This window comes from Loxodonta africana, chromosome 21 (assembly GCF_030014295.1).
Source record: "Loxodonta africana isolate mLoxAfr1 chromosome 21, mLoxAfr1.hap2, whole genome shotgun sequence".
NCBI lineage: Eukaryota > Metazoa > Chordata > Mammalia > Proboscidea > Elephantidae > Loxodonta > Loxodonta africana.
The window spans coordinates 77,759,821-77,775,182 of record NC_087362.1 but is presented as its reverse complement, the minus strand read 5'-3'; the positions used below and the strand labels follow the sequence as shown (position 1 = coordinate 77,775,182).

The 15,362-nt window shown below is 51.8% G+C and overlaps 1 protein-coding gene and 1 pseudogene across 3 annotated transcripts in view; both read left to right on the top strand.

Annotated features, from left to right (window-relative positions):
* ZNF423 (zinc finger protein 423) overlaps positions 1 to 15,362 on the top strand; it is a 408,064-nt gene that overhangs the window by 163,984 nt on the left and 228,718 nt on the right. The window lies entirely within an intron of this gene.
* Positions 13,995 to 15,080, top strand: LOC104846465 (mitochondrial import inner membrane translocase subunit TIM14-like; annotated as a pseudogene).

Sequence of the window (15,362 nt, the reverse complement as noted above, 5' to 3'; positions counted from 1 at the left end):
GAGGGGGTGGGGGGGTGGGGGGGTGGGGGGTGGGGAGGAGGCAGGGAAGCTAGATCAAGAGAGACAGAATGACCAAAAGTGGAAATAGCAAGAATGCTCATATATATACTGTGAGAATGTAACCGATGTCACTGAATATGTATAGAAATTGTAAAATGAACCTAATTTCCTGTGTAAACTTTTACCAAAAACACGATATTAAAAAACAAAACAAAACAAAGCCCTATGGAGTACAGTTTTACTCTGAAGCACATGAGGTCACCACGAGTCAAAATCGACTCAAAAACAACTGGTTTTTGTTAGATGGAAACCAGTTGTCCAAAGGCAAACCATGGCCTCACATTTGATGGGGAGGGAGTGGTGATAGGGTCAGATCCTTTGGGGACACCAGCCTCCAATGGCCGTGAAACCAAAATTCAGGTCTTTACAATGGCCATCATGTATGGCTATTTTGATCAGGCCAGCACTGTCTATCTCAGCACTGCCCTTGGCAGTCTGTGTGTCCTTGTCCATGCCATCTTCTCTGCCCGAAACACCACCCCCCAGTTTGATTTCCTGGCGAGGCCTTACCGTCTGTTCCAATCTCCCCCCAGCCTTCCCTCACCTCTAAGCAGATACCCATGCTCCTTCTCTGGGCCTCCAGGAGCAATGGATCTACTTTTCTGTTCATCAAAATACATTTTTTCATATTTTGTGTGTGTTACATAAATTCACTGTTGAAGGTGTATTAAATAAAGACAAGCCAAAAGAAGAGAATAATACCCAGTTATAATCTGAAAACTCAGCCACTGAAAACCCTGTGGAGCACAGCTCTACTCTGACACACGTGGGGTTGCCATGAGTTGGAGTCAATTTGATGACAGCTGGTTTGGTTTTCGGTATAATCTCACTATCCAGACATAACCTTTTCAGTCATTTTGGCATCCATTTTTCTTGTTCTGCAATCTGCATTTTTTCTTTTTTCCCCGGTTACCTATAGATTGTGAGCAGGTTATTGTTGACTGTTGTTCTCAAGCCTAGTTTAATGGGCTCTATCGTATTCCATTGCCTGATTGTGCTTAGGCTGACATTACAGTTCCCTATATGTTGGACAGAGGACATTCCATCCCAGTGGTTCACTTCTGGTGCTCTAACTGTGCATGGGCCTTTGGGCTGGGCTGTTGTCTTTCTGTCTTTGCTTGCTCAGTGCCTGGCATTTGACTGGGAGGTTCCTGGGAAGTGCTTGCTGACTGAACGAATCCACCTTCACTCTCACCTCTCTCCTGAAATAACCAGATTTTTTTTTTTTTAAGCCTGTATTTTAAGGAGTCCTTGTGGGAGAAAGACCTGGCGATCTGTTCCCGTAAAGATTAAAAAAAAAAAAAAAAAGATTAGAGCCTTGAACACCCTCTGGTGCAGTTCTGCTCTGCCACATGGGGTTGCTATGAGTTGGAATTGACAGCACCTAACAGCAACGCGACAAGGCTGTATTTAGGAGTTTCTGGATGGTGCAAATGGTTAACGTGCTTGGCTGCTAACCGAAAGATTGGAGGTATGGGTCCACCCAGAGGTCCCTTTGAAGAAGGGCCTGGTGATCTACTTCTGAAAAATGAGCCATTGAAAACCCTGTGGAGCACAGTTGCACTGTCACAGACATGGGGTTACTATGGCTTGGAGTCCAAGGCAACTGTGTTTTTTAAAGCCCTCTTCCTCTCCCAGTCCATGTACCCTCCTGCCTTCTTCCAGAAAGAAGCCCCTGCAGCCAACTCTGCTTCAAAAGTCAAATCCAAAGGCTTGGGCAAGGAGAGGCTGGAGGGGTTGGGGAGTGGGTGAACAGGAAGACCATACAGGGATGGCACCACTGACACCTGCTTATAAGTGGCATCCAGGCCGGGAGGAAGTGGGGCGCTCCAGGTGGCCAAGGGACTGCTGCTGGTGGTGATCAAGGGGGACTCTGGCGGGGAGTGGAGGTCCCCGTGAGCTCTGGCAGTTGTCTGTATTTGAAGACGTCCAGTGCGGCCGAGGCTGCGCTGCTGCCTCTGGTGCCTGGCGCGTGTGCTCTGAGGAGGGGTTTCATGGTAGTGAAGTTGTGCCCCAAGTGACGAAACATAAACCTTAATGCTGTCTTGAGACTTGCTGGAACATGGAACAAAAGCCTTCATTTATTCACAAGTGCATGTGCTCGGTAACCAAATGTTCCCTGCACACTTGTTATGTATCAGGCTCTGTGCTTGTCCTCATGGAGCTCACAGTTTGGGGGTGAAGGTGTAGGGTGACCAGTTGTCTCAGTTTGCCTGGGACTGAGGGAATTCCTGGGAGTGTGGAATCTCCAGTGCTAAAACTGGGGAAGTTCTGGACAAACTGGGACAAGTTGGTCATTCTAGTCAGACATAAACATAGATTCTTGTCATCCAAGGAGAAACGGACCAGAACTCTGAAGGCAAGGCTGAGGGGCTCAGGGGAGGGTGCACGCCTCTGGATCTCATGCTGTGGGCCTGGCACTCAGTGGAGCTTGACGTGGGGCTGGGATGTCCCAGATGGGGTGAAGCTCTGGCGTGGGATTCCACCAGAGAAGACTCCTCTCCACTCCCCCTATTTTTTTGTGCTACCTCTCCACCCCCGCGATCCCTCTCTGGGCATGAAATATCTAGGGTGCTTGGTCGCTGGGGCCTGGGTTCAGCCACCTTTATCTACGTCCAGGACCAAGGCTCCTTCTTGGAAGAATAGGGTTCCCCCAAAAATCTACTTTCGAGTGGAAACCTCTCTCTTCTTCCTCCTTTCTGGCCTGAGTGGAGTGTACCTGCTGGATCAACTTTGATGGCCTGACCTGTGGCCATGCATGGGGTAGAAGAAGGGAGCAGAGCAAGACACTTGCTCCCCAGAGTGCAAGTCCAAGGGGGTGCCAGACGAGGCGCAGAAGGGACATTTCAAGGTGCCACAAATATGAAAGGCACCTGACTGAGGCAGCCAGACAAGAAGGGGGAAGGTGTTTCTGCTGATGCGACAACATCTATTCACCTTGAAATCAGGGAAAGGGCCAAACTTAGAGATTGCCCCTGGGTGCTTGGATGGAGAAGGGCAGGTGCAATTTACAGGTTGCCCAGTCCCTCCTCACCCTTGCTACACCCCTGGGCCGTGGGTTTATCATTCATCAGTTCTTCATTCACTTCTTTGCTGGATCCGTGGTGGTTACTGGTCTCTTATTAAGTGCTGGGCATAAGCCTGTGATGTGCTGAGCCCAGGGCCCACCACACGCAGAGGAGCTGCGCCTCGCTGCCTGGGAACCAGCCTGGGAGCCAGCCAGCTTCAGAAGCTTTAGCAGTTTCTCACCCAGGGCTGCTGATGGGGAGGTATGCATGAAGTCAACAGACCCTTATCCATTCCTGCCTGGCCCCCCACCCAGGGCTGACACCCAGGGGCTCCCCTGCCGGGCACCTCTCTGGAGCTTTTGTCCCCAGAAGCCTGCAAGGGGCCTTGGAAGAATGGAATCTTGCACCCTTCTCTTGGAAAAGCCATTTGTCCATTGAAATGTAATTTACTTCTGAAAGGAGGAAAAAGACAAGAAAGGCCACTGGGGTGAGAATGTGCTTCTGGTATCCACCAGCCAGCTCCAAAGTACATTTCCAGCATGGAGATAAAGTCCCTGGAAAATGTCGGGTTGGGCTGGACATGCTGTCACCATCCCCAGCCCCCCACCTGGGTTCTAAGCGCTGTGTGCCTAAGCAGAATGATTTTTATTCCTTAATGTGCTTTAAAAAACTCAATAAAAGCAAACCCCAGGCTGACAACGTAATAGATAGTACAGTTCAAAGAAGACAGATATATTTTTAAAAAGATGAAATTTCATGAGCGGTTTCTTTGTGTGATCTAGCAGCCGTGACACGGTGAAGCAGGTGGCCCTGCATCCTGGTGCACGTTTGGGGAAGTCCTAAAGGCAAAAACAGCCAGGAGGAATGAAAAGGCCCGGCATCGGAGTGTGTGCATGTGTGCACGTGTGTTCTATCAACACATATACACATTTATCAAATTACATCTGCTTTTACCTTTAAACTTTTATGAACGTGGGCATATGGCGCATTATCCTGCCAGGGCTGTGTGCGTATGCCCGTGTGTGTGCGTTCAGACACACACACACACAGGCGGGCCTGCTTGGCACTCCTTGGGTGCACACATAAGGGTTTAGCCCAGAAACACCTTTGCTGATAAGAGCCTGGAGGTGGGCCATGGGTGAGCCGACCTCCCCAGGGCCCAGCCTGGCCCTTGGCCCAGCAGGCCATGAATGCATTTCCATCTCTCCCCAGCCCCCATCACCTAGGCAGCTAACTCCTCCGAGCCCCTCTGCCTTATTAAAGTCACAGATCACATTTCCGAGCTTAACGCTGTCAAGACTAGCCCGCCCGCGTTCAAACCCCCTCCCCACCACCCAGCCTCTCTTTGCAGGCTGGGGGCAGAGGTGAGGGTCCCCCAGCCCCCACTTGCCCCCTGCTCGGTTTGATCTCACGACGCCTCGCCGCGATCAGTGAGGTCGCCTCAAGATTCCTTCAGTAAAGCCCTTGGCAGGGATACAAGGGCCGGCACAGCTGCGCTGTGCAAACCCGCCGCACAGGCGAGGACGGGCCGGCCCACTCGAAGTGGCTCGGCGGCGCGGGGGTGCGAGGCCGGCTTCTGACGGGGAGAGCACGGCTGCCGTCCCCGGCTGCCACGGCCTCCCCCGCTATGAAATATGGATGGTACCGGTTCCAGCGCTCGGAGACTCGCTGGCAGCGCCGAACGTCTCCAAAGGCCCGCCTTGTGCGTGCACCTAAACACTTCACTGAGCAATCTGTCAACATGTCAGCAACACATGTTTTGTAAAAAGCTTCCAGTGGGAGTAATGACTCCCACCAGGACTTCCAAAATGCTTTGAATTCAGCAGATTTCTATTGCGGGCATCCCCTGGGGTGCCTTTTACAATGCCTACATTTCAGAAATTTGAGCCACAGACCCCTGGGGGTTTCCTTTCATAATGCCTCAAAATGTAGGGTTATATTGTTGGAAGTCCCCATGGGGTCTTTATTAATACCTGAATTCTGAGGAACTGGAAATTACACAGGGCACTGCAGGGGCCCAGATCCACACCAGGAGGAAGAGAAAAACTCTGTGGGGAGATTTTTTTCTTCATGCAAGAGTGAAAGAGAAGAATTTGCTAAAGGACAAAATTGAGTGTGTCTGAGCTCCCTTCATTTAATCTGCCTTCTAGAACGCGGCAGTGAAATCTGCAACGGGAAGGGGGAAATGACTTTTCTATTTTTAAATCTCACTTTGATATTTTAGGGACAGAGTAGTTCTCTTTAAACACCCGTTGTAAAGGGGGTATTGTTTTAAAATAAATTATTTTTCTTTTTGGTAATTGAAAACACCTCTGCCTGGCCCCTCCTGAGGGTCTCCCCTCTTCCTTGGAGCTGTTAAACTCCCGTTGCACTCAGGTCTCATTATTGTTAACCGTTTGGGGTCGGTTTGAGATACTGGCCTCCCCCCCTCCCACCCCCGACCCCATCTTTCCCTTCTGAGCACTAAAGATGAGAAAATGAACCTCGGCCATTGTCCAGTCCCCTGAGTGGGCTGGTTTCAAGCCCTCACTCCCAGTTGGGGTCATCAGAATAGGACATACCAGGGCTGCCTACTCCTTTTTGCCAGCGTGTTGCTACTGAAGTTTGGAAAAGACAGCAGGAACGCCCTCCTGCCCCCCAACACACATACAAGCACACGCGTCCACGAGTGCACGTGCACGTGCACGCACCAGTGTCTGTGACTTGTTCCAGCCTCCACCTTCAGCACACTTACCTTCAATACTGTGTTTTAAAAGTTACAAGATTTCAGCATGTTATGCCTTAGGGTTAATTTAAACTGCCTTCTTTTCTTTCTAAATATGGCACTCACAGGCCTCCTGAAGACAGGTCTCTCCGCTTCTATCACAGTCTCATTGACTGGGACAAGAAAAAACGATGCTGAACTTGCAGCCTCCAAGGCCAAGAAATCCTAAGTAGCTGATAAGACCGTACCTCCTCCCTCTTCTTTCCTCCTCCCTCCTCCTCCCGCCTCCCTTCTCTCTGCCAGAGTGACTGGTTCACACAGGGGACTGGAAACTCACATTTCCCCCCTTGGTGAGACTCCCAGACGGTGCTCAACCATCTGTGGTCCCGTGGGCCCAGCCGAGGGGGCGTGCTGAGGAGGGGCTTTGCCCACCGGAGCTAGTTGGGTCAGACGCTCACAGCTACTCTGCACCCACCCTCAGGGGGCTGACTAATGAAGCGACGGCATCATTGATTCAAGGTTTGGATTTGGTGCCAGGGTGATGGCTGTCACAGTCCTGAGCTCTGCTTCCCACTCCCCCATGCTGGGAGGTACTGCAGGGTCCCCTTCTTTTTTTCCAGTTGGGTTTTCCTCCTCAGGCCGACACTGGACGCTCTGTGGGAGAGAAACTGGGCCCCCCTGCCTGTACCGCATCCCTCCCCCAAGGCAGCCAGGAGGCCCTGGGGGCGGTCAGGACCTGGGGGGCCCACAGCCTAGGATGGACCCCAGGGGAGCTTTTTCTTCTCTCAGCAAGCCCCATGGGCATCAGCAGGGGCCCAGAGATTGAGAGAGCAAGGAGCCCTGTGGCGCTGATTTGACATTTTTAGCCAAAGACCTTTGTTCAGACCAATTTCCAAGTAGCTTTGGGTTGGAGCGCTTTCTGCTTTTTCCTTTTTTTTTTTTAAATCCCAGGCCTATTTTTCCCTTTTCTTTCAAAGTGAGGAAATAGAATCTGACCCTGGGAATCCCATTCTTGCCATCTCTCTTCTCAAGCTGCAGTCTCCCACCTGACCAAGATGGCCTGAATTTCCCAGCAGCCTCTGGGTCTTGAAGCCCCCCCTCTTACCCCTCAGTGGTATTCAGAGGGCTGCAGATTCCCAAGGGAGGCCAGTTTTCCGGCCTGGGGCCTGGTGCATGAGCTGCTGCCTGTGGCAGCCACCATTTTCTTGTCCCCTCCCTCTCAAAGGCTTGGGCCTTCACTCAGGTGGGAGAAGAGGCGAAGCTGGCCTAGACTCTGGCCCAGCCTCTGACCTCAGGGCTGACAGCGGCCAGCCCTGGTGGGTGTGAGTGAGTGCTGTAAAGGAAGATAGTTACATCTACTTCCCAGGAACACAGACTTCCTCCGGGGCGCCCTGAGCTGTCCACGCAGCAAGAACCTCTGAAGTTTTCATTGTAAGAGGCCCCCCAAATATATAAAAACACCCCAAACCAAACAAGAGCAATTCCTTCTTGTAGGCCTCAAGGTAAATAATGAAGACCCTATTTTTGGGGAAGAGATTACAAACTTAGATTCTTTACAAAATCCACCCTATTTGCCAAAATAGATGGCAAACCTCCTTCCAGCATTCAAGTCCCTGATTCCAGAGAGGAAGGGGCTGGCGGGGGGCAGGAGAGGGGGAGTTCTTGAGTCCCAAACCGATGTCCAGGGAGGGAAGACCAGCAGCCTTCCTCAGTGCCGTGGTTTTATTTGATTTTTTAGATCTATATGCTTTAGCCACATTTATTTATTTATTTCCAAAGGGCTATTTTTGGCATCTGCCTGGGTGCCTTTGTAGCAAAGCCCCTGTTTCTAGAATTTCCTTTCCTTTATTAGAGTTACAGCTTAGCTTTGTGCAGCCCCCGGGGGAGCTGGCCAGCCGCTGGCAATTTCTCTCAGACACCCAATTACCCCCTGACGTCAGTGCTGCCTTGCCCTGCTCCCCTGGGTGCCTGCATTTTTTCCTTTGTAACACTAATAGCTGACTAGCTAAGTGCCTGTCGGTTCCTTGGCAGAGGAGTTGATTGTGTTTTCGGCTGGATACTAAATCCAAAAACTATGTAAAAATGTCAATAGGTGAGTGCACATTGATTTTGGTTAGTCACAGTGATATTTGAGCCCCTTTGGGGACTCTGTCTGGGGAAGTATTTTACAAGAAAGATAATATAACAGAAAATTACTGGAGCTCTGTGGGCCTCTGGTGGGTTTCTTAGGGGCCTGCTAAATTGCTGTAGAATCAACAAATGCTTTATTAATCTAAATTTGTGGTTTTGTTCTTTATTCTTTTCAGAAAGTTGCAGTTTTAATGATGCAGGCAGCTCAGGCGGTAAGGCGGGCGGCACGGACCGCACCTTGGCTGTCGAGCTGGGCTACCCTGGCTGGGTAATGAACTCCCAGAGGATTCTGGGAGCAGGGCGGCTGTGTTCCCAGCTAGCTTCCCGGGGAATGTGGAGCAGGCGCTGGGCCCACCGCTTGCCAGGCCGAGGTCTGTGTGTGCAGATAAAGTAAGGGGCTGAGGGCCTGGAACAGCTGTGCTGGGCCGGGCTGACTGGGAGAGGCTGATAAGGGTCCAGGAGGGGCCCAGGCGGGCAGTGTGGCACCACCAGAAATCTGACGGGGTATCATGACTGGCAAAGAAAGTTAAACACCGCTGGTTCCGGGGGATGGTTGGCAGACCTGTGGAGAAAGATAATGGTAATTGATGGAATCAAAGTCGCAGCTCAGCCTTGTTTTTTCTTGGCAATTAATTCCCCCTCCCCAATTCCTAAACCCCTGGCCTTCTGGGAGCTCAGGGTACCCATGAGCAGCCTGCACACTCAGATAATCAGCACATGCCCTCCTTGCTTTGTCGTGGGGGTTGGGGGGAGGGTGGGGGATGTGGCCAAGAAAAGACACAACTAGAGACCAGGTTTTAAAAAATATATTACAAACAAACAAGTCAGAAAAGAAAACCCCACTGCAAAGTTAAGGACCTGTCACCCCGGGGGCTCATCTGATCATGCTCTGGAAGGGAAGGAGGAAAATCGATGTCTTTGTGAGAGCTAGGCCCTGCGTCTCCTGGCTGGGCAGGACAATGTGGAGCCAGCCTGTGCGCGCACACACACACACACGCCCCAAACGATGCTGTCGGGGAGACGTGCCGATAATGGGCCTGCAGTATGCACCCTATACAGATGTGCCCAACTCTTCCGTGCACGAATTCCTGTCCCTTCTGCCTTTTGTCCTTTGAAAGGCATGTCTTCTCAACAATGAGCCAACCAGGCTGCTTCCCATCACCTCGGGCTCGGGCTGCACCCTAGGTAAAGCTTTCAGCTGGCCCTTTGTGTGTCACGGGCAACATATGCATGCTGTGACACACCTGCTTGCAGAAACACGCATGACTGCACAGTGCGGGCACACACACCTACTCCACAGCATGGCCTACTATTGCTTCCTAAGTGAGGGCTAGTGTGTCAGCTCCAGGAATCTAAGCAAATTAACACTCCAAAAAATTTGCCTCACGTGTTCTGAAACTGTGTGTCAGCCTGTGTGCAAGGCACAGGCCTCCAAATCAGGTACAGAGAGCCTTCTAGATGATGCCACCTGGTGCTGTGCGTACTTGCAGGATCCTACTTGATGGGCAGTTAGTGTTTAGGAAGGACGTCCGCTGTCGGCAGGTGATGAGGCCACACACTGTAGGGACTTTTTTTAAAATCATGGACTTTATCCCCTCACCCCAATCTTCCCCTTCTTTCTTGCTGGGAACCCCCGTGCCCCCAGGCCATCTCTGTGTAGATACCTGCAGTTCTAACCCAGAAACTCCTGACAGAGGACCCAGTGGCCAGGACTGATAGGGTTCTGACTTTTTCTGATTGCTTGTTGTGTCCACACCATCTCACCTCGGTGAGCAGCTGAAATTAGCCCTGCTTGGAAGCAGGGCCTGGGTGTCGGTGTCGGAGGGCAGAGAAAGGTCGTGGGCAGGCCCCTCACCAGCCCCTCCTCCCTGACTGACTACATTCCTGCAGCCTAGGGCAGCTCCCCTCAGCTTTGTCTCCTCAGCCAGGGTAGGAGGAAGGAGGGTTTGGAAAGGAGCCCCAGGTAACTTCTGAGCTATCAAAGGGAGCCGGACCACCTCCAGGCCCCTCAGTGCCCCTCCTGAATGGCTCCACAGGCAGGCAGCTGTTTGGGGGGCCTGGAGAGGAGGAAGGGGCTGGTCCTTTTTCCCTCAGAGGGGAGGAGGCCTCCCAGGGGCTGGGCCTGCATGGCAGGCAGCCACATTAACCTTCCGCCCCGTGGAAGGGTCTTGCCTGAGGTCAGGCACATAATGAGCCCGGGTCTTGGCTGTCCCCTGCCAGGACTCCACCAACACAGGCCCAGTCAGGCTGTACAATGATTGGGGAGGTGACGGGTGGGGGTGGGTAGGTGCTGCCACAGCTAGCCACAGGCCGAGTTTTCCTTCTGGTCTACCCCATGCCGGGCACTTCAAAGGCGCAAGGGAGAGTCCTTTTTTTTTGAGCCTGGGCCTCTGCTCCCACGGCCTCCTGGGGTGGAAAGACACCTTGAGAACATGGCTGAAGGAGTCGTGTCTTTGGAATCTGGCACCAGGGGGTCCCGTGGTGTGGGGCCTTTTTCTGGCTGCCCCATTTTACTTCCTTTGTTCAGAGCAAGGGCTCTGTATGGCCCAATTATTTAAATCAGAGCCTTTTGGCCTTTTGTGTTGATAATAATAATAACTCTTGTATGAAGGCACTGGTGTGTTCTCACTTCCATCTCAGTGACTTTTCTACCTGCCCGATGAGGCTAGGGGAGTCCCTGGGTGGTGCAAATGGTAAAGGCTCTTGGCTGCTAATGGAAAAGTTGGAGGTTTGAATCTACCCAGAGGTGCCTCTGAAGAAAGGCCTGGCAATCTACTTCTGAAAAATTGGTCATTGCAAACCCTATGGCACATGGTTCTACTCTGAAACACATGGGTCCACCATGAGTCAGAGTCAATCCTCTTGACGGCAACTGGTTTTTGGGGAGGTTGGGGGAGCAGGTTTGAGGAACCCTCTCTTTCAGGGGTAGCAGGAGGGAGAAGGAGCAGTTTCTAGGATGCCTGACTCTTTTCAACGTCTCTCTGGATTCTCACAGCAGCACTGACAGGTGGCATTCTTTTCCCATTCTACCTGTGGGACTTAAAGTAAATCGACCTACCGATTTCTAAGTCACTTCTCCCCCGGCTCCACCACTTGCAAACTTTGTGACTCTTTACAAGCTATCAAACATACCATGCCTCAGTTTGCTCATCTGCAAAGTGGGGATACTAATAGTATCTGGTGGTGCCGTGGTTAAGTGATATAGCTGCTAACCAAAAGGCTGGCAGTCCAAATCCACCAGCTGCTCCTTGGAAACCCTGTGGGGCAGTTCTACTCCATCCTCCAGGGTCACATGGGTCAGAATAGACTCAACGGTGATGGCTTTGGTTTTTTGGGTTTCACAGTACCCACCTCGTGGGGTTGTTGGGAGAGTGCACTGAAACGACTTGTGTCAAGGGTTTGGAGTGGGCCTGGCAGACATAAGCACTCAATAAACAACAGCTGTTCTTCTTGGTTTTAAAATTGTCCTGTCCAGATTCTAGTCCAGATCCTCCCGGCTCCAAAGCCAGTACTCTTTTTGCTTCATGGCCCCACAAAATAAAAATCTGTAAGGGGCTGAGGGTTGATTAGTCTGACCTGTTCCTACAGTGCTGGGGGTGGGGTGGCCAGGAGGGGGGAAGAGGGGCTCCCAGTCTCAGGACAAGTGGGGTGTGGTCTAGGAGCCAAAGTGGGCTCTACAACCACACTCTCCTGTCTTTGGTGGGTGGAGGAGTATGTGTAGCTGTTGGGTACTTTTTATTTGGTTGTGCCAAATCAGAGACTTTCTTCAGGTGAAGTTAGATCATGCTTTGTATTTTGGAATGCTCATGAGTACTCCCTGAAGCCCTTCCAATCCCGCCCCCACTCCTGCCCCAACCCACCCCCAACCTGCCCCATCCTACCCCAACTATGCCCCCAACCAGCCCCAACCCCACCCAACCCGCCCCTACCCTGCTCCAACCCACCCCAAACCCACCCCCACCCACCTCAACCCTACTCCAAGAAGATCTTGTTGTTAGTTGCTATCCAGTTGGCTCCCATTCATGGCAACCCCTTGTAGGACAGAATGGAAGCATCACCTGGTCCTGCACCATCTTCATAATCATTGGTGTGCTCAAGTCCATTGTTGTGACCACTCTGTATTTTGAGTGACTTCCAACCTTGAAGGCTCATCTTCCAGCGCTATATTGGACAATACTCTGTTGTGACTCTTAGGGTTTTCATTGGCTAATTTTTGGAAATAGATTGCCAGGCCTTTCTTCCTAGTTTGTCTCAGTCTGGAAGCTTCTCTGCAACCTGTCCACCTGACCCTGCTGGTACTTGAACAACATTGGCATAGCTTCCAGCATCACAGCAGTGTGCAGATCACCACAGTACCCCAATCTGACAGACGGGTGGTGGAAGAAGCTATTAGAAGTAACCAAAATTTGACTGCCTGGTGGCTGTGGCCCTGGGGGTGCATGCCATTGGGGTGCCTGCCATGGCTAGAAGGTGCCAGAGCCCTTCCTGGAGGGAGGGGGCAGAGTGTCCCTTCCCTTCCCTCAGAGGCCAGCTCGGATCCTGTGTATGGAGAGCCTGGTGCAGGCGAGGAAAGGGCTGGGCATTGAACCCCCGAAGTCTGCGGGGTGCACAGGGGGAGAACGGGCAGCACGGCCCAAGGGCGTCCCTGGCCACACGTGGTTCGTGCCCCCTGCTTGCAGAGGAGCAGGCTCGGGTGATTTGACCACGTGGGTAAGAAAGCACCCAGTGCTTGGAGAAGTGGTGGGAGATACAGAATCCTGTGTGCTGTTAAGAGTTTTTGTAAGTCAAATTCTGTTTAAAATGCCTGATGAATTAAGATTTAGCCTAAATCGTCCACAATCGTTCAGCAAAATGAAGACCCGTGCTTTGTTTTGTTCATTCATCCATTCTTCCACTCATCAGACATTTTTCCTTTTTGCAGTGGGGACCCACTGTCTGCCAGGCACTGTGTATGGCACTTGGTAATACTGAGCTGAGTAAAGAGCAGTCTTTGGCCGCCAGGAGGCTAGGAATGCATGGATCACATGGACTGGGAGAAGGGGGGCGGTGTTTGCTCAAGGAGGACTGGGCTGCTGGCACAGAAGGTGGGGGCGGACTTCTGACAGGCTCAAAAGCAAGGACGTCTCAGCACAGTCATCCGTACGCATCCTTCTAACTTTGTTCACGCACAGCGCAGGCTCTGGAGCCTGACTGCCTGGGTTCTAATCCCAGTTGTGTTTCTTACGAACTGTGCCACCCTGGGCAAGTTACTCAACCCTCTGTGCCTCAGTTTTCTCGCCTGTAAAATGCAACAGTAGTACATACCACATAGGGTTGTTGTGAGAATTCAGTGAGTTAATGCCTGTAAAGCACTGACGGCTGTGCCAGGGCAAGGTCAGCACGTAAAGTCATGTCCGTTAACTGACGTATTGTGAGCCCTTATTCACTCGGACAGGCAAATCTCTGCCCTTACGGAACTCGCAGAGGGATTCTCTGATTCTTTTTCATTCATCTGTTCAAGAAATATTTATTAAGCACCTATTGTGTGCCAGCTGGTGGCACAGTGGTTAAGCACTTGGCTGCTAACTGGAAGGCCAGCAGTTCGAACCCACTAGCCACTCCATGGGAGAAAGACGTGGCAATCTGCACCCATAAAGATTACAGCCTTGGAAACCTATGGGGCAGTTCTACTCTGTCCTATAGGGTTGTTAGGAGTTGAAATCGACTTGACGGCAGTGGTTTTTTTCTAAATGGGTGTGTGCCAGGCACTGTCCTGGGCTATGCTCAGGACACAGGGGTGAATGCAACAGCCCTGGCCTCTGCCTTGTCGGGGTAGACAAGGTGTCTACTCCTTCGTAGTTTCTCACTAGACAGAGGGACCATATTATCTTCTGTGAGAGATTTATAAAAAGGATGGCATAGGGGACCTGCTGGCAGTGCCACATCGCTCACAGAGGCGTGGGGTAGGTGGCTGAAGCCTCCGGGCTGGGATGCCCCACGCTCCCGGTGGAGGCAGGGCAGCTGAGCTGGAGCCACGAGCAGCATGGTGGCAGCGGCTGGACTGACACCTACCTGGTGCCGCACGGTTTGCAGCCAGTTACTTTTTGCGAGTCATGAAGCATTTGGAGCCTCAAGTCAGACACGTTTTTCGAAGTCTACCAAAACCTGCCTTCAGTGGTGGCTGTGACAGAAGTGGGTTTGAACCCAAAAAGACGAAACGGAAAGCAGCATTAGTACTGGGGGTAAACCCTACTGCCAATAAACGGAAATCAGAGATGCTCATTGACAAATTATGCTCTTAAATCATCCAGACAAGGGAGGGCTTCCTTCTACAACAGCCCAAATCCAGGAAGCTAAACATTTGCTAGAAGGTCAGGCCACAATAATGAAGTAAATGTATGTTGAATTTTAAAGTCCGTATTAGTTTACGTATATGAGTACCTGAGCCTTGGTGGCACAGTGATTAAGAGCTCAGGCTGCTAACCCAAAGGTCGACAGTTCAAATTCACCAGCCACTCCTTGGAAACCCTATGGGGCAGTTCTGCCCTGTCCTATAGGGTCGCTATGAGTCAGAATCAACTCGACGGCAATGGGTGTATGAGTACCGACTTTTAATAATAAAGTTCTTATAATAAAATTCCTCAAAAGAGAGAGGATGGGGTGGGACTGTTTTAAAAACCTATGAGTGGCTTTTTTCTGGCGCTGCAGCCAGTGATGACAGCAAGGGTGAGGTGGATGCAGGCTCCACTGCACCTGCCTGGGCTGGGGGTGGCGGTCGGGCCTGGGTATTGGCCCTGGGTGAGGGGAGGTGAGAACCACGGAGTCCAGCGGATCCCAGTCCCCTGGCCCTCTGTAGCTCGTGGCTGAGCCTCCACATGGGGCTTCCTTGTTGGGTCTTGGGACTGGGTCCACTGTCATCTTGCTGGGCTGTTTCCTGTGGTGGACCCCTTGGCACTGTGTACCAGGGCACCATGGTGGGGTTCTTTCGGAGGAGGTAGGAGAAGGAGGAAGCCTCGTCATTTTCTCTTTTCTAGGCCCTGGGAAGTGAGGCAGTGGTGGTTCAGCGGTAGAATTCTCGCCTGCTGTGCGGGAGACCCAGCTTGGACTCCCAGACAGTGCACTTCATACACAGCTACCACCTGTCTCTCAGTGGATGCTTGGCTGCTATGAACAGGTTTCTGGGGAGCTTCCACACTAACGTTGACCAGGAAGAAAGGCCTGGAGAGCTGCTTCCAAAAAAGTCAGCCAACAAAAACCCTGTGGATCACAACAGTCTGATCACAATGGGCCATGCGGATGGCACAGGACCGGGTGGTCAGTTGTGCATGGGCCCACCATGAGCTGGGGCTGACTCGACAGCAGCTAAGGGCAGTTTCAGAAGGGGTACGCACGTGAAGGACTCTGCTTAAGAAACTATGGCAGTGAGACAGCAGGGATTCCTCCTCATTGGGCAAGTGCTAGACTATGCTCTGTGCCTGTGC